We start from the raw sequence: 19,868 nt of genomic DNA on the forward strand, positions 1-19,868 counted from the left end.
CGGGTGATAAATCAAGATTTCTCTCACTTGAAGCGTATGATGGGGGAACTGTAACCTTCGGTGATAATATGAAGGGTGAAATAATCGCCAAAGGAAAAGTTGGAAGATCAAGCTCCCATGCCATTGACAATGTATTTTTAGTCGAGAATCTAAAACACAATCTTTTAAGTATTTCTAAATTTTGTGACAAAGGTAACTCTGTTAAGTTTACTTCTGAACGATGTATAATTTCTAGGAACAACACAGGAGACCCTGTACTAGAGGGAATCGGAAAAGGGAACACCTATGTGGTGGACCTGGACACTGTTCCCAGAAGCAGTCTAACGTGTTTAAGCGTTATAGAAGAAAACCCACTTCTTTGGCACAAGTGTCTAAGTCATGCTAGCTATTCATTGATTAACACCTTAAGATCAAAAGACCTAGTAAGAGGATTACCAGCAATAAAATTCCTCAAAAATGAAATTTGTGATCCTTGTGCTAAAGGAAAACAAGTGCGGTCATCCTTTAAATCAAAGTTTCTGGTGACTACCTCTAGACCATTAGAATTAATTCATATGGATCTATGTGGACCTATGAGAACACAAAGTCGTAGTAGCAAAAGATATGTGTTTTTCATAGTTGATGATTTTAGTAGATTTACTTGGACCTTATTTTTAGCAAGCAAAGATGAAGCTTTTGATGAGTTTGTTTCTTATGCTAACAAAACTCAAAAATCTACCAACAATCTAATTGTTCACATAAGATCAGATCATGGCAAAGAATTTGAAAGTTCAAACTTTATGAATTATTGCAATGAACAAGGTATAAATCACAATTTTTCCGCTCCTAGAACACCACAACAAAATGGAGTGGTAGAAAGGAAAAATAGAACCCTAGAAGAAATGGCTAGAACTATGTTGATTGCTAGTGGTCTACCTAGAAATTTTTGGGTCGAAGCCGTTAATACTGCATGCTATATTTTGAATCGTGTGTTAATAAGACCAATCACTTCTAAGACACCCTATGAATTGCTCAAAGGTGTCAAACCCAATATTTCTTATTTTCGTGTGTTTGGATGCAAATGTTTTGTTCATGTGAATGGAAAACGAAATATAGGTAAATTTGATGAAAGAAGTGATGAAGCAGTATTTCTTGGTTATTCATCACATAGCAAAGCTTACAGAGTTTACAATAAGAGAACAATGTGCGTAGAGGAATCTATTCACATAATTTTTGATGAAACTAACTTTTCAACAAGTGAACAGGAAACAAATAATATTAAAATAGGTCTTGCAAATTTAGAAGATGATGATGAAGGAGTTAAAATGCAAGATCTAGGAACAGCAGGTGAACAGCCAATACAAGAAGAGGCGGGAGAAACTGACCAAATCCAGGAACTGCCAGCACAACAAAACCAGCGGACTGTTCCCAATCCAGCTGTTCCCACAGATGACCAAGATGATCCAGTAGCTGAACAAAATGCAAATCAAGATGCTGAATCAGAACATGCTACTGTTCCCTCCAGAGAATTTGTGCCTAAACCTTGGAAGTACCAAAGTTATCATCCTCTTGATCTGATTATAAGTGATATGAATAAGGGAACACAAACTAGATCTCAACTGAGAAACTTTTGTGCACACTTTGCGTTCCTATCATCACTTGAACCCAAAAATCACGAAGAAGCTCTAAAGGATTCCGAATGGATAGTAGCCATGCAAGATTAATTAAATGAATTTGAAAGAAATAAAGTGTGGCACTTAGAACCCAAACCAAAAGGCAAGAAGGTAATTGGTTTGAAATGGGTATTTCGGAATAAGCTAGATGAGCATGGAATAATTGTAAGAAACAAAGCAAGACTCGTGGTCAAAGGGTACAATCAACAAGAAGGTATTGATTATACCGAGACATTTGCTCCGGTAGCAAGGTTAGAGGCCATTAGAATTTTAATTTCTTTTGCTGCATTTATGAATTTTAAACTATATCAAATGGATGTGAAATGTGCTTTCTTAAATGGATTTCTTGATGAAGAAGTGTTTGTTGAACAACCTCCAGGTTTTGAGAATACCTCTTGTCCTGATCATGTCTACAAGCTTGATAAAGCTCTTTATGGCTTGAAACAAGCTCCTAGGCAATGGTATGAAAGACTATCAAAGTTTGTGATTCAAAATAACTTTGTTAGAGGAAAAATCGACAAAACCTTGTTCTTTAAGAATAAAGGTTCTCAAATTTTGGTTGTTCAAATTTATGTTGATGATATTATTTTTGGTGCGACCAATGATTTGTTATGTAAAGAATTTGCTAACCTTATGGGCACAGAATTTGAAATGAGCATGATGGGAGAATTAAATTTCTTCCTTGGTTTGCAAATTAAACAAACTAAAAATGGTATTTTTATTCATCAACAAAAATACATAAAAGAACTTCTTAAGAAGTATGGGCTAAACAACGCTAAAACCAACCATACACCCATGGCTACAAATGTTAGATTAGATGAAGACCTAAAAGGAACTAACGTAGATCAAACAATGTATCGAGGAATGATAGGTTCGTTATTATATCTAACTGCAAGTAGACCCGATATTTCATTTAGTGTTGGTTTGTGTGCTAGATTTCAATCAAATCCTAAAGAATCACATCTCACAGCAGTCAAACGAATTTTAAGATATTTGAAGGGAACAGACGACTTGTCCTTATTTTATCCAAAAAGTGATGTTTATGATTTAAAAGGTTTTAGTGATGCAGATTATGCAGGTGATCTAGTTAATAGAAAAAGCACGTCAGGTATGGTACAATTTCTTGGCTCTTGTTTAGTTTCATGGAGTTCCAAGAAACAAAACACGGTTGCATTATCCACAGCCGAAGCTGAATACGTGGCAGCAGCAGCTTGCTGTTCCCAAATGCTTTGGATAAAACAGCAGCTAAGAGATTTTGGTATTAAATTTGAATGTGTCCCTATTTATTGTGATAATACCAGTGCCATATGTATATCTAAAGATCTAGTGCATCATTCACGAGCTAAACATATACATATTAGACATCATTTTCTTAAGGATAACGTAGAACACAAAAATATTGTATTAAAGCATGTTAATACTAATGAACAAGTTGCAGACATTCTGACCAAACCACTTCCAAGAGAACAATATGAAAAGATGAGATTGGAACTTGGTATGATCAAGCTCCACTAAAGTTGGTTGCATAAAATTTCCAATGAAGCATCATGAAAAAAGAGGATCAGGAATCAACCTCAAAATTTTGATTGAAAATCAATTATTGCATGGATCAGGTAAACACGTAATGAAGTTTGTACTATGAATATTTTCTTGTTTGCATGTTGTTAGTTTGATCAGACCACAGCAATATGTTCGTTATTTTCTTTATAATTTTTTTACATATATATCATAATTCATCATTTTTCTATTTTTGTTTTCATAATTTATTCATATTTCACATTTTTTTAAAAAGAATGTACGGCCAACTTAAATTAAAAATAATGGGAAACGGTTTTCAATCCCATCTCTTCAAAATCCTTCCATATCAAACGCAATGATTAGAACATTAAAGGGATTGGACTTGAGGTAACCGTCACTTCGCCACTTTATTAACCTTTCCCGTACTTCACACTTCACACGCCTTCTTCAAAAACCGTCTCAAGAAACCGTCCCCCTTCTTCTTTCAACCTTTCAAAATTCAAACATGAAAACTCCAAAATCAAGCAAGAAAACGTCTAAATCAGGAAAGAAAGCCTCTAAATCTCACCAAAACATCCAGCCCAAACCCTTAAAAATTGTTCATCCACCCCCATTACTGAACGCTGCACCATCACCATCCCAAGAAACCACTGAAAATGTTGGAACAAAACGCAAAATATTCTCACCAAAAAGTGAATCATCCTCCAAAGCGGTCAAACGTTCGAAGCAAGTTGATCCTAATAGTGCTGAAGAGATCGCAAAGGAAATGTCTGTCGGATTTGGGGTAGATAAGTACTGGTATGACTCTACACACTTTCCTCAACTTCATACTATTTTAAAATTTCAAGAATGGGAGGTTTTGATGACTGAGTATAGTTGTAATCCCATTTTCCCAAACATTATGCGAGAGTTTATTTCAAACTTCTCCAATGAATGTGGAATGTGTTCTAGTATGGTTAGGAACATGAAATTAGAGTTTAACAGCGCCTTGTTGGCAGAATGGTTCAATATTCCGAATGTTGGTTTTGATACATACTGTGTTGGTACTAAGATAGTTTTTTCTGGAATAAATGAAAAAACGATTTTTAAGTTTTTAGGGGTTGAACAAAAAAGGGGTAAAATCAGTCACAATGTCTTGTCTCCATTGCATAAATTACTCTATAATGTAGCACGAAGATTCATCTTGCCCCGAAACTCTAAGAGGAGTGAGGTGAGTCTACGTGATGCAACTTTGATTTATTGCATGGACAATCAAATAAAAATAAATTTTTCATCTTTGATGATATCACATTTATCTGACTGCATTGAGAAGAAGAATGTTGTGGGCTATGGTGGGCTGTTGACATGGATTTTTCGCAAGTTTGTGGTACCATTGGATGGGCTGGAGTTCCCAATGGGTCCCAATATGAAAATTGGTGCACGGTGTCTGAAAAATTTGCATCTCAAATTAAATGATGAAGGGATGTTAATAAATGAATCAGAAGAAATAATTGATGTAGGTTCTAATGAGGAGGAAATGGATGAAGAAGAAGGAGAAATTGAAAAAGAAGTAAAAATAAAAAGGGAAAAAGGAGAAGAAACAGAAAAAGAAGAAAAAATAGAAAAAGAAAATGAAGATGAAAAAGAAAATGAAAAAGAAAAGGAAAAGGAAGTAGAGGAGGAAGAACAAGGGCCTGTTCCCACTAAAAAAGGAGAAGAAGGGGAACAGGAGGAGGGGACAAGAACTGAGGGGGAACAAGGAGAGGAAGAAGCTTTAGGAGAAGAAGTGCCTCATGATCTCTGTCATGATTCCAGTGATGAAGAGGTTGTGATTGCCTTAAGGAGAAAGGGTAAAGCTATTCAAAGGAAGAGTAGGAGGCTTGCTTCAAAACGAAAGGCTGCAATGGTTGATGATACCACTTCTGAAACTATTCCTGAGCCTACTTCAAATGAACCTCTCTCACCCAAGCCAACCACTCCACCACCAAATCAAACTTCATCACCACCTCCATCACCTATTCACTTTACACCACCACCATTTCCATCATCTCCTGGTATTGGTTGTGCTGATCCTATCTCTACAGCTTCCTCACATTCTGTTCTCTCCAAGCTCATTGACCTATAGTCTCAATTCAGTGCTTTTCAAGATGAAGTTCGTGTCTCACTCGCTTCAATTGTTGATCAACTTACCATGATGGAAAATCGTCTTGGTGCAAAGTTGGATACAGTAGAAGTGCAGACCGAATATGTGGATGAAGAAGAGACTGCCCCTTGAACCCTCTCCCTATATATTTTTTTTTTAAGATTTGAATGGCTGTTGCATTTCACAAACAATTTCACTTTTTACTTTGTACCATCTGGGGTACATTGTTGTTGTTACGTTGAACATTTGCTACTTTTCTTTGCTTTTATTAATGGTCTGTGACAACTAACTATATGCAGGTTTGATTTTTATTCATGGCACTTACTCTTATTATTGTTTCTTGCTTTCATCACTGACAAATCTATATGGTTTGTGCTGAGGTTTGATACTTCCAATTCTTTTTGATTGATGACAAAAGGGGGAAGATTATGCACAAACTTAAGAAGAGCAGTGAATACACAATAACATATCTTGGTTGATTTATATTGTTTCTTATTGATGATAATGTGTTGAGTTTATGCTAGCTTAATGATCATCTGTGTTTTCAAGTTGATGGATATTTACTTGTTTTTGTAAAATTGTTTTCAAGTTGTTTTTGGTTGAAAATACTTAATAATTTGTGTTAGTTTTATTATGTTAGTTTTATAATGTCAGTTTAATTAATTTCAGTTTATTTCATTTAAGTTTTAGATTAATTAATTTTGAAAATTTTTTTTTAAACATATTTGATATTATGGAGTAAATTGTTTTATTGTGAATGCTTGGTAAATTATATTTTAACGAGTTGATTTGCTAAGTTATTTAAAGTTGCTTTAATCTCTAGTATGCTCTAAGAATTTTGTTTTACTCTATTTTACTTAAGTTTGTTTATAAAGTTTGTCCTCATCAAAAAGGGGGAATTTGTTGGCCTCTTAAGGTTTTGATGATGACATCACTTTTAAATAAACAAACATATTTTTAGAGATTGTTTTGTAGGTATATATCCGATTTAGTTTGAATCGTTGATGAAGCCTATGACTTGGTTCGTGGAAGTTGTACGTGTCTTAAAATATTCAAGAAGTTAGATAAGTGCTTAGGAAGTTAAGGGTAGACAGACGGTCTACTGTTCCTAAAATGAACAATCTAACAGAAGTTGAAACTGGAGACAGTACGTTGTTCCTACGTAGCAGGTCTGGAGAATAACATCGACTGGAAAATTGCGAATTAATTATTTTCTGTTTTTAAGTTGATGTAATGGTTTAGAATTAATTTAATTGCTTAATTAATTAATAAATTGGTTGGCAAATCTATTTTTAGGTTTTCTAAAAATAGCCCAAGACTTTTTCTTCTTAAGATTAAGATCTCCTATTTTTTAGGATCTTGTTCTTTTTAACTCCTATGCTATTTTTTTAGCTTAAGGAAACTGATTTTATCTTTAAGCAAATGATAGCCGGTCATTTATTCTTTTGGCAATTCCACTATCCTTTTATTTTGAGAACATGGATGATAGTGGGAGGTGTGTCTGAGGTAACTGCTGTCTGTTCCCACTATAAATAGGAGGAACTTTACTCAAACCGAAATCCATCCAAGAGGATCCAAGAGTGTCCATTAAAAGGGAGATCATTTTAAGAAAAATATTTTCTGTTTTTAAATGCCAATTAATTTATTATATTTTTCTTAAGTAATTATTTTAATTTTTAATCTCTTGAGAATTGGCCTTGTAAGGGTTAATGAGTGATTTTTTGTAATTAGACTCATGAGTAGTCTATGGGAATAGAGAAGAAAAACGTGAGAAGAGAAAGAGAAGGAGAAAGTAGAGAAAGAGAATTAGGCCTAGAGTAGAGAAGCTTCGAGTGAAGCAAATTTGTTTTATGTAATTGTAATTAATTGCCTAAAACATAGTGAGAATTTTGAAATCCCGGGGGGTCGTGGTTTTTCCTTCTTATTAGGCCAAGAAGGTTTCCAGGTAAAATCTTTGTCTCCTTTTATTATTTTTCTTTTCGTTTTTGAGTTTAAGTTTTGTTCTTTAATTGATACAATTCCGCAAAAATTAGAGGCAAAAATCTTAAACCTAATACACAACAATTCACCCCCCCCCCCCCCCCCCCCCCCCCCCCCTCTCGTTGCATTCGATCATCTATTAGCATTCCTTCAATATGGGACTAAAGACTTTGGTCTATGGTACCCAAGTTTTGGAAATTTTGGTTTAATTGGTTTTTCAGATGCTGATTATGCTGGATACAAAGTTGATAGAATAAGCACATCCGGATCATGTCAATTTTTGGGAAATTCATTGATCTCATGGTATTCTAAAAAGCAAAATTCAGTTGCTTTATCTACAGCTGAAGCTGAATACATTGCTGCCGGTGCATGTTGCTCTCAAATTCTATGGATTGCTCAACAATTTAGAGATCTTGGAATTGATTTCAAAGGCATACCAATAAAGTGTGATAATACAAGTGCTATTTGTATTACAAAGAATCCTGTGCAACATTCTCGTACAAAACACATTGAGGTACGTCATCATTTTATAAGGGATCATGTTGAAAAATGTAACATTTCCTTATCTTTTATACCTACTGAAAATCAGTTAGCAGATATATTTACAAAACCTTTAAGTGTTGATCGTTTTGCATGTATACGTATGGAACTTGGCATGCTAAATGATATTGCATGAATTAAGGGGGAGTAATGCCAAAAGAATAATGGAATATAAATAAAAGGATTGAGACGTTAATTGTTACTTAATACTAAGTATGTATTAAGGGGGAGCATTATGTTTACATGTTTGATTGACAATATATGTGTGTGTTTATGCATGTGTTTAAGAATTGAAAAATCAATTTCATTTTCTTAAAAATTATTTGTTACATAAAATGGGATTTATAGTTAAATACCTTTAATTAATAAAGGATATTTAATTATTATAAAACAAAAATTGTTTAAACTAATTTTGGACGTCAACAATACATTGAAATCTTGTTCATGATTTTGGTTAAAATCAATTTAATCTCATAATTGCATTTCCACTTGTTTACGTCAAAAAGCAAAAAATTAAACACTTGTTCATAATTGTTGAACAAACCGGTCAAGCTTCACACATCCTTTGCATTCTTTGAGTTGTCAAATCAATCAATTGGGAGTACAAATGCATTGTACTATACGTCTTTAAAGGAGAGTACAACGCTTTGTTTCCTCATTCACTCACAGAATCTTTTTCTGATTTTCTTCTCAAAACCGTCTCTTTCGCTTTCCTCTTCAAGTTTTCAAAATCATTTTCATGGCACCTACAAGACGTTTGAGTAAATCCTCATCAAAATCTGAGAAGGGTGAATCATCCAAAATCCTAATGGCTGAACCTATTACCCCAGTTGCTCATTCGCCATTAAACACTTTTGATGCTCCTAAGCAATGGTTTGAGAATCATACTGCTTATGGAAGATGGGTTGATGTATTTCGGCAAAAATCACTTTTGTATGTTGATATTCTAGATTATAATTTCTTTCTATTTGAAGATCTTGAAATTATTTCTGCTTTTATACAATCTACTCCGGGTATGCTCTTAAGCCCTGGTTCTACAACTTATCCATGTTTGGTAAAAATCTTCTACTCAAACTTATCCATGATTTTTGTAGATGGAGAACAAGTTTTACGAAGTTTTGTTAAGGGTCAGGAGGTTTTAATTTCTAAAACCCTAATGAATGATATTTTTAAATTTTCACATAAAATGGATGATCAAACACCTAATCTTTTAGCATTACAAGATGCTAAGGATATGTTCATTCTAGAATCTTATTCTGATTTCTCTTCTACAAAACAACTAACCCACAATGCTTTGAATCTTAATGGAAAACTGTTGCATTACATTCTTGTTAGAACTGTTTTCTCTCGAAACACTTCATGTGAGTTGGTCACTGATTCTCATCTGATTTTAATGTGGAAAATTTCTACTATGAAAAATGTTGATTTCTCTTCAATCATCTTCTCAACAATGCGGTTTTGTTGCTCACAAACTCGCAATTGTGCTCTTCCTTATGCCAATCTTTTGACATTGATCTTTGATCATTTCAATCTGCTCTCTAAAATAGAGGAAGTGGATTGTTCTGGTCCTATTTCCTTGTCTAGTGAAATCCTTCCACCTCTTGGTATTTTTAAAGTAAATGACAAATATGAGTTATACTCTAATTTGTCTTCTGCTGATAAAGAGGATCTTCAAAAGATCCATGGTAAGCGGCTAACACGTCTTGAACCTCATATCCAAGTACACACCACTCTTTCTCGACTTCAGTCTTTAGACTTGGAGGTTGGTGAAATGAAATCTTCCCTACTTACATTACATGATAAAGTGTCTACTCTGACTTCTATGTTAGACACCTTTATGAAAGAAATGAAGGGCATGGTAGTAGAAGATGTGGTGGTGGAGGAAGAGGTTGCTGATGATGATGCTGCTATGCCAAAAGAGGATGAGGTTATAGAGGAGGCAAAGGAGCAGGGAGAAGAAGGAGGAGAAGAGAAGAAGGATGATATTTCTGTTAATGTTCCTGACACTACTCCAATTCAAACAATTCCTCCTAATGATGATGAACAAGCTACCCTTGGAAAACCGGCTCCTTCCAAGAAAAGGAAGAGAAGGTCCAGGAAGTAATCTTTTATGTGTTGATGAACAATATTTTCTTTTTCTGCAAACAATTTTTTTGATAACAATCCCAACATTTTAAGAATCTCCTTGTTTACTTTTTGATGAAAGTCAAAAAGGGGGAGAGATGTATATTTTGTTATATTATTTTGCATGTTCTGTTTATTTGCATATTTGATTATGTTGAATGGCTATGGTTTCATTCTTGCATATAATATAAGTTACTGCTAAATGCATTCATAATTGGGAGATATATGTATGTTTGATTTGCTTATTACTGATTTATGCCAATGCTTTGCTCTGAAATATGCTTATGCTTAGGAAGATATGTGTATATGTAGTATTTGTTTTACATTTGCATTTGCATGTTCTGATTTTTGATAATTTGATTGCTTGCTTATGTTTAGATGTTCTGATATAATATGTTTTTCATATATTGCTGAATCATTGGTTGTATATGATGTTTATGTTTAAGGATGATATAAACATGTTAGAAAAATTTGTAAAGATACAGATATTAAAACTGTTGATTATTGATTATTGTTCATGATCATAATGCTTGATAATCATAACTGTGTTCTAAAAAGTTTTGATATGATGTTACACTATAGTAATGATTATTATATTTGCATGTAACATGATTGGATATTTGTTTGCATGCTTGAATAATTATTATGATAAATAGAAAGTCTAGTATTCACTGATTTATACTATTCTGTTTTTATATTGTTCTGTTTTGAAACTATTTTCAAAATCTCGTTGAACATTTTATTTGATATTAAAATCTTAAAAACTTTTTTATATATTCTCAATCTATATTAACTTAGAAATATGATTTAAGAAAATATGGTTTTGACTTTCATCAAGGGGGAGATTGAAGACTCAACTCTTAATTCTCTTTAATGATGATAATTCAAAACGCATATTAATTAAACAAATAAATTTAGTAATTACATTTAGTTGTTTAAGATAGTCCAAAATCATATTTGATATATTTGATATTTGATATATATGTTTAAATTCGAAGATATTGGAATATGCTTTATTAACTTAAGTTTATCTTAAAATTATTTTAAGTCCTGAAAGGTCGTTTTAAAGTCTTGAAGAAAATAACGTTTTTAATTAAAGTTGATTTCGTAATTATATTTGTAATATTTTTACAAATCAATGGTCCTTGAAATTATATTTGAAATATTTTAATAGGTCAAGGTTCATTAAAATTAGCTTTGATATTATTTGAAATAAAGTTTAAGTATTTTTGTTACACGTTTTATCGTAAGTATTTAAATGGTTTGTATTTGAACTCGTAGGTTAAATACGTGGTTAAATACATGCCTAGATACGTGCTTAGATTAATTTAATAATTGGATTATGTCATTGCCAGGTTGTTTAGGACCCGAGATAAGAAGCGAAATCATTATGTACTTACGCTTCATACACAACCAAGGTGGCAAATTATAGATCACTAAAAGTACCGGCCAAGTACTATGTTGAGAACTAAGATTGCCGAATGGGTTCATTCAATCCGTACACAGTCCGAGCCTTAAATTACGAACCTCATCCCCAAAAGTCTTATACAACCTATCAATACTCTTCCACTCCGGAGAATCAGATGGATGTGTGAGCAAGTGACCTTTCTTCACCCTATCTGCATGCCACCTCAAATTTAACGCATCTTTCTTTATAGAAAACAAGCGCTTGAATCTAGGTATTATTGGAAGATACCACAATACCTTAGTCGGGGGCCCTTTAGCATCCCGAGCCCCTTTACGCTTGTAGCGCGATAACCCACACCTAGGACACTCTTCTAAGTTCTCGTTTTCATTCCGATACAACACACAATCATTCGGACACGCATGAATCTTCTAGTACTCTAAGCCGAAAGGACACATGAGTTTTTTGGCATAATATATCGACTTTGGAAGTTCATTTCCCTCAAGAAGCATCTCACCTAACGCTTCTAATAACATTGTGAAACTAGCGTCACTCCAATTGAACTTTGACTTAATGTTAAAAATTGTCAACACTGCTGTTAGTTTGGTGAACTTTGTACATCCAGGGTACAAAGGCTTTTGAGAAGCCTTTGTCAACAAGTCAAAAACACGAGGAAGTTTTCCTAACTCATCCTCGACTCCCTCCATCATCTCATCAACACGATCCACATCCTCATCGACATTCTCTTCATCTGTCTCATACCCATCAACATGATCTACTACATCCTCATTGACATCGGCCACATTATTGACGTCCTCAACAACACTTTTCTCTTTGTAAACTCCCTCCTCACCATGCCAAACCCAAACATGATATTGAGGCCTAAACCCACGTCAAAGTATGTGCTCCCTAAGGATATCAACACTATCTACCTTTGATACATTGCCACAACTGACACATGGGCAACAAAAACCAACTCCCCCCGTCCTAACTTGATGTTCAACCGCAATACTACAAAATTCTAATACGCCATCAATAAATTCCGACGATTCAATGCTTCCATACATCCAAGAACAATCGTTTGACATCCTAATTAGTGTGATATCACAAATTAATACACAACTTTTAAACATATATACTTATTTCTAATTCTAATAAGTATAACAATTAACAACAAACCACATTTTTAACAAATATCACAAATATTTAACAAACTTACAAATTTGTCATTAGTTTTTTATCATTATTTTATTGAATTTATACAGACATTATATGATAAATATTTGTATCTTATTTGCATTGATTAATAATATATGCGTGTAAGGAATATAAAGTGAATTTGTATCATCACTAATAAAAATCTAAAATTAATAATATATGCGTGTAAGGAATATTTTTGTATCTTTGGGAATTTGATTGTTAGTTTGTTACCATTAAGTTACATTGTTTGTAAATATTAAATTTGTATCACTTCTAATAAAAATCTAAAATTTGTACATTTTCTTAAAAAGTGAATTTTTTTTCTAATGCAAGTTAAATAACAATAAAGTATGGAAATTTTAGACACTAAATTTTAAGTAACAACACTAAATATATTAAATTTATATCTTTAATTAACAAATATATCTATATATATATACACATATATTCAAATAATGATATCTTTAACAACACTAAACCACATTTTTAACAAATATCACAAATTTTGCTGTGTACTGAAGATGTAGAACGATACGTTGTAGTCGAGTTTTTTCAATGGGTTTGAGAGAAGTTTTGTGAAAAAAGAATGGTGGGTTATTGTGTGATGGTCGCTAGGGAAGACAGTACTTTTTTTTATTTTTTAATACCTGGCGACGGGTGATGGTGGTCGCCATGTAGTCGCCAAGTAAACCATACTGCAGCCAATTTTTTCCTTACTGCAGCACGCAAACTTTTTTCATTTTCGAGGATCAGCGACCAACCAGCGACCAATTTGTCGGTCGCGAACTCCAGAAAGTCAAACCTCCTGTCATGTCGTTGCAGATGGCGACCAACCAGTGACCACGAGTCGGTCGCCGTTGCTGATTATAAAACCCATGCTTTGCCCTCATTTCTCATTTCCTACAACTCTATCTTTATTTACCTTATACTTCTTCAACCCTTATACGCCTCATTATCTTTCCAACTCTAAATTTTATTTTCATCCATTAATCTCATTCTCTATTTATTTTCTTATCTTTCTTTCCAACTCTAAAATTCTAACCTTGTTACTAAAAGGTTAGTGTTTATTATAATTTATTATTGATGTAATGTTATTATTTTGTTTAATGTTATTTTTTTTTGCCTAGTTTTTGTTTCATGATGTTTTTTTTTTTTGCCTAGATTTTGTTTTATGTTATTTTCGATATATTTTTATGTTTTTTTTATGTTTTCGAATAATTGCATTTTTGAAACATGTTTAATGCTAATATTTTCCAGTTTTTTCTCTTGAATCGTTTTTTTTTTTAATATTTCAAGAACAATCGACAGGTCAAAGAGCCACAGCCTACGAAATATTTACAAGAAGCACGACAAATAGAGTTCAATAATCAATTATCGAAAGCGGTGCAAATGGGAAAAGTTCAGACTGCCTATGAGACTTAGCAAAGACTGACTGAACAAATTCAAAGAGAACGAGAACTCTTTTTTTGAAATTCATTCAATCCCATCTCAATTTGTATCAAGCCCCTCCTCCAAATGAATGATTAAATATTTGTACTTTTTGTGACTTTGTACATAAATTTTAATTTTATATATAATTCCAGCTCTTTATTTTTATTTACTTGTTTTATGTGTATATTTATATTTATCTTAATATTACAACAAATATAATATATATATATATATATATATATATATATATATATATATATATATATATATATATATATATATATATATATATATATATATATATATATATATATTAATTAATAAATTAAAAAAAGAGGCGACCAAATAGCTAGGAAAACGTGCTCGCCAGCTTGGCGACGAAACAGCTACAAAATGTTGGTCGCCGTGTAGGCGACCAAACGGCTAGGAGAATGTTGGTCGCCATTGTGGCGACGAGGGTCTGGTCGCAACGTGGTCGCCCTCTGTTTCTGAAAAAATGGCGAGGAAATGCGTTGTCGCTTATTCGATGGTTATTTGTAGTGAGTGTCCAAAAAAACCAAATTAGACGTTTGAAAAGAAACAGAGAGAGTTACTTTTCTTTTTCATATCGCTATCTGTTTTTATTACATGTGTCATTAACAGATTACTTTGTTTGATTAAATTAATCAAGAAAATTAACAATTAATGGACATAAAATTCATACAGTTTACGATTGATATAATTAAGGACAACATTACATCAGTATATATATATATATATATATATATATATATATATATATATATATATATATATATATATATATATATATATATATATATATATATATATATATATATATATATATATATATATATATATATATATATATATATATATATATATATATATATATATATGTGTGTGTGTGTGTGTGTGTGTGTGTTTATATATATACATATATATATATATATATGTGTGTGTGTGTGTGTGTATATATATGTGTGTGTGTGTCTATATATATATATATATATATACATACATATATATATATATATAAATACATATATATATATATATATATATATATATATATATATATATATATATATATATATATATATAAATATATATATATATATATATATATATATATATATATACTTTCTTCCTAATCTTGGTAGGATTTTATCGGATGCAATAGACAAAATTTTAGATTGTAATTTACACCTAAAAGATCACAAGTATATCATAGTATAAATGATAAAGAAAAATAATCTGATTACAAACCTTTAATGTATTGATAGGTAGAAAACGCATACTACAAAATATATTATTTTTTTCAAGTATCTCCAATTTAAAAATGATTTGTTAAGATAGGGCTAGAAAAGATAGAAAATGCCCACTTTTGTATTCATTGAAAAAGTATTTCCCAAATTAGTTGTAACAGCCCGAAACAAAACATTTGCTTAATCACGATTAATTATAACTAATGCGAAAGTTTAATACTTATATTAGGCTATCACGTTGATAATATAATCACTTAATTAACTAACTATATTATCCACTAAGCATCTATCAGAAAATTTTAAATATAAAAGTTTACAAAATTCAAAATATGTACAAGAATTAAATAAAAAAACACTTGAAATGATTTAAAATATAATTAAAATTCTGCACAAAGTCCGGCAAAGTTCTATTTGTAAGATTTTTCCTTACAATTGTTTTAACTTTCAAAAATATTTAAAAAAAACTATACTGCAATTTTTAAGCTTACTACTATAATTAAAATTTTACTCCCTCTGTTTCATTTAATTTGTAGCATTTTTCATTTTGGTCGTCCCACTTATTTTGCATCATTTCTATTTTTGGATAATGTCCCTTCAATTTATTTTAATCTCATTCATATATTTTAACTCTCTTTTAATTTCATCCACGGAATTCAATCTCTTTCTTCATTTATCACCCACTTTCTTAAAAATTACTCAATTTCTCTTTGATGCAAATCAATGAAAATAAAGTTGTATATGAAGAAATGTCTTTTTATTAGTATTTCTAGTAAAATGAAAGTAATAATCTTATAAAAAAAATAAGTTCAAAATTAAGAATTATAACAGTAGTCTCTTTTGAGCGATATAAAGCTCGCTTGCTTGGTGATTGTAGTTCTCAGCAGGTATAGGTTGACTGTCTCGACACTGTAATTAAACCGGCTACTATTCGGGTTGTTTAAAGTATTGCTTTGTCTCGTTCCTAGTACATTCATCAATTAGATGTTAAAAATGCTTTTTTACATGGTCATTTGCATAAGATTGTCTATATGTATACTTATGGGCTTTCGGGATTCAATCAAAAATGAATATGTGTGTAGACTAAAGAAATCTTTGTATGGGTTAAAACAAGCTCCATGGGCTTGGTATTAGCAAATTGATGATTTGCACAATCTATTGGGTTTGTTCATAGTCATTGTGATCATTCTTTGTTCATTTATCGTCGTGGTCAGGATAATATTGCTTTTCTTCTATTGTATTTGATTGATATTGTTCTAACAACCTCATCAGATTCCTTGCGCCAACAAATTACTTCTCTCTTATCTTCTGAATTTGCTGTAGAAAATCATAATGCGAAAATAATAAAGTAGAGATTTGTGTTTGGGGTTTTGAATACTTGGTTTGTATTAATTCATCAATAACAGGAAGACCTCTATTTATACATGAGATTAGGACTAAATATAAGGAAACAAAATATTTACCTAAACCTATAACAGTCGGGTTGTTACAAAACCTAAATAATAGGAAACAAAATACCTTGGTATTCTAAATATTAAAAATATCTTAATTTCCTAAAACATAATATTCTAAAATAATATCTTTGTTTTATTCTACTTACTATTTTCCTACACTCCCCCTGAAGTTAGGTCTCGGGATCACCGAAACCGAACTTGCACAATAAGTTTTCACTCTTCGAATCCAATCACCTTTAATAGAAAGTCCGCTAGTTGATCTTTTGATTTAACAAAGAAAATTTTGATAATCTGTTCCGCAAAATTTTTATTATAGATTTTTAACTTTTTGGGTTTAGAAAAAAGGTAAAGAAACAAATGGAGTTGGTTTATTTTATTATTATGGTGAAGGTTAGAAAACTGATACGTGTATGGATTTAATGAAATGGGCTGGATAGGAATTTGGGTAAGATTATTGGAAAAAGGGGTATACTGAAAGTATTTTTCATATGCACCAATTTTCTTTCCTGCCTCCTTTTTCTCTTTTTTCTCGGTTGTTTTAATTTCTTTGTTACCTGGTGCCTTCGCAACTTCTTTATGACATATTGCCTTTATCTCACTTTCCTCCATTATTATAAATGGACTGCCATTGTAAGCTCCGGTGGCCACTACAGCAGTGGTAGTCGGAGCTGCTCCAGAAATTCTCAAGTTTATCTTGTCGTCGGTGTCTCCAATATTTCTCCTCCTCGCGACGTCATGCTGGAGGGGGTCATTCACGGGCGATAGTGAAATTGGTCCGAGAAAGGTGTGAAGCTAAGTCCACAATTCATGGGCAGTAGTAGTATAGTAAAGAACACAATCAATAATGGTGGGTTCAAGACTTGTAAGGATCCAAGAGATCACCAATTTATCACATTGGATCCATTGTTGATTTTTGGTGGTAGGAGGGGCAACAATGATATGATTGAGTCGCCCCCGATCATCAATTTCAGTTTGAATTTCTTTACACCACTTGGTGTAATTTTTGAAATTTAATTTTTCAAAAATTTCTGGCCAAGTATGAATGTTTTTGTTGTATTTTTGGATAAGTTAGAACAAGTGTTGTTCCATTTGAGCCACAGAAATCATAGTTTTGGTTTGGTTTTTATTTTTGATTTGGTTTGATTTGATCGGTATTTGTTTTGATTTGGTTTTTGTTTTGATCAATTTTGGTCGATTATGATCAATGGTAAAATACCGATAGAGTTTTTCCCTCCAGGAAAACCTTATGGCGCTGATACCATGTAGAAAATCAAAATGCGGAAATAATAAAATAGAGATTTGTGTTTGGGGTTTGAATACTTGGTTTGTATTAATTCATCAATAAGAGGAAGACCTCTATTTATACATGAGATTCGGACTAAGTATAAGGAAACAAAATATTAACCTAAACCTAAATAATAGGAAACAAAATAACCTTAATACCCTATATATTAAAAATATCTTAATTTCCTAAAACATAATATTTTGAAATAATATCTTTTTTTATTCTACTTATTATTTTCCTACATTTGCTATGAAGGATTTGGATTTACTTCATTATTTTTTTGGGCATTGTTGCCTATAACTTGGAAACCTGAAAGCTTATTTTTGTCTCAGCATACTTATGGCAGAGATATAATTGAACGAGCTGGTATGTCATTCTGCAAATCCATATCCACTCCTATTGATACTACTAGCAAATTGAGTGCTCATCATAGTCCACCAGTTGCCGATCCTTCTCTTTTTCGCAGTCTTGCTGGAGCTCTTCAGTATCTCACATTTACCCGTCCTGATATTTCATATGCAGTTCAGCAAATATGTCTTCACATGCATGATCCCCAAGAAAGTCACTTGACTGCATTAAAACTAGGGATGGGCATGGGTCTTGGACCCTAAGGGTCTAGACCCGACCCGACTCGACCCTAATTTTAGGGGTCTGGGTCCACCTATTTTTTGACCCTATGGATCCGGATCGGATATGGGTCTATGACCTTAGGGTCCGAATCCGGGTCTGGATCTACACGTTTGAGAACTACATCCGACCCATGGACCCATTTACATTTTTTTAAAATAAAAATTATATATTAGCTATCATGTGTATTTAATTATTTTATTTTTAAAATAAAAATTATTCTTCGCTATCATTTTTATTTTATCGCTACCCCTAATGAAATTATGATTTTGCCTCTAGACTTAACATTTTTTTAACAAACGTAAATCTCAATTAATAACACTATTATTACTTTAAAAACATTAAATTTAAAGTTTAAACCTAATCACGAATATTTTTATCGCGACCCTATATATATTGAATTCAAACACGGTACTATCTCTCTAAAAACGTTCTTTGATTTTAAACAAGCTGATAGCTGGAAGCGATTTAGTATGGCCAACCAAAACAACTATATATAAATCGGATTGGGTACGTACTTTAATCGATTTGAATGGGTTTTTTTTTAAAAAAAAATTATTGCAATCGCACGAAACGTGTAATACCCCAGATTTAGCTTGAAAAAGGATTGATAGACTACACATATCAACAAGGTGCATCTTCTTTTCTAGGGAGCCCATTTGCTAAGAACTCCACAGTTAAGCGTGCTTGGTGGAGAGCAATCTTAGGATGGGTGACCTCCTGGGAAGTTTTCCCGGGTGAGCACGAGTGAGGCCAAAGTGCGCTGGAAAGACTTGTGTTGGTTTGTTGGGTTAGTCTACAGTCTCCATGAGTAGTCACCAGCGGTCCGAGGGGCCGGGGTGTTACAAAACGTACGAGTGGACCAAGGAGGAGTTGCACGTGCAACTCCTCCGTGGTCCAGTAGCACGTTTCGTGCGACTCCTCCGTGGTCCACTCGCACGTTTTTTGCGACCCAATTTTATTTTATTTTATTTATTTATTTATTTATTTATTTTTGATTATTTACATTATTATTATGTAAATTATATAAATAATTTTTTATTTATTTAGTAATTTATTTTATTATTATTATTATTTAATATACGTTGTAGTAATTTATTTTATTTTGTAATTTATTATTTTATTATTATTGTTATTATTATTATTATTATTATTATTATTATTATTATTATTATTATTATTGTTGTTGTTGTTGTTGTTGTTGTTGTAGTTGTTGTTATTATTATTATTATTATTATTATTATTATTATTATTATTATTATTAT

Source organism: Amaranthus tricolor, chromosome 2, assembly GCF_026212465.1.
Source record: "Amaranthus tricolor cultivar Red isolate AtriRed21 chromosome 2, ASM2621246v1, whole genome shotgun sequence".
Classification (NCBI taxonomy): domain Eukaryota; kingdom Viridiplantae; phylum Streptophyta; class Magnoliopsida; order Caryophyllales; family Amaranthaceae; genus Amaranthus; species Amaranthus tricolor.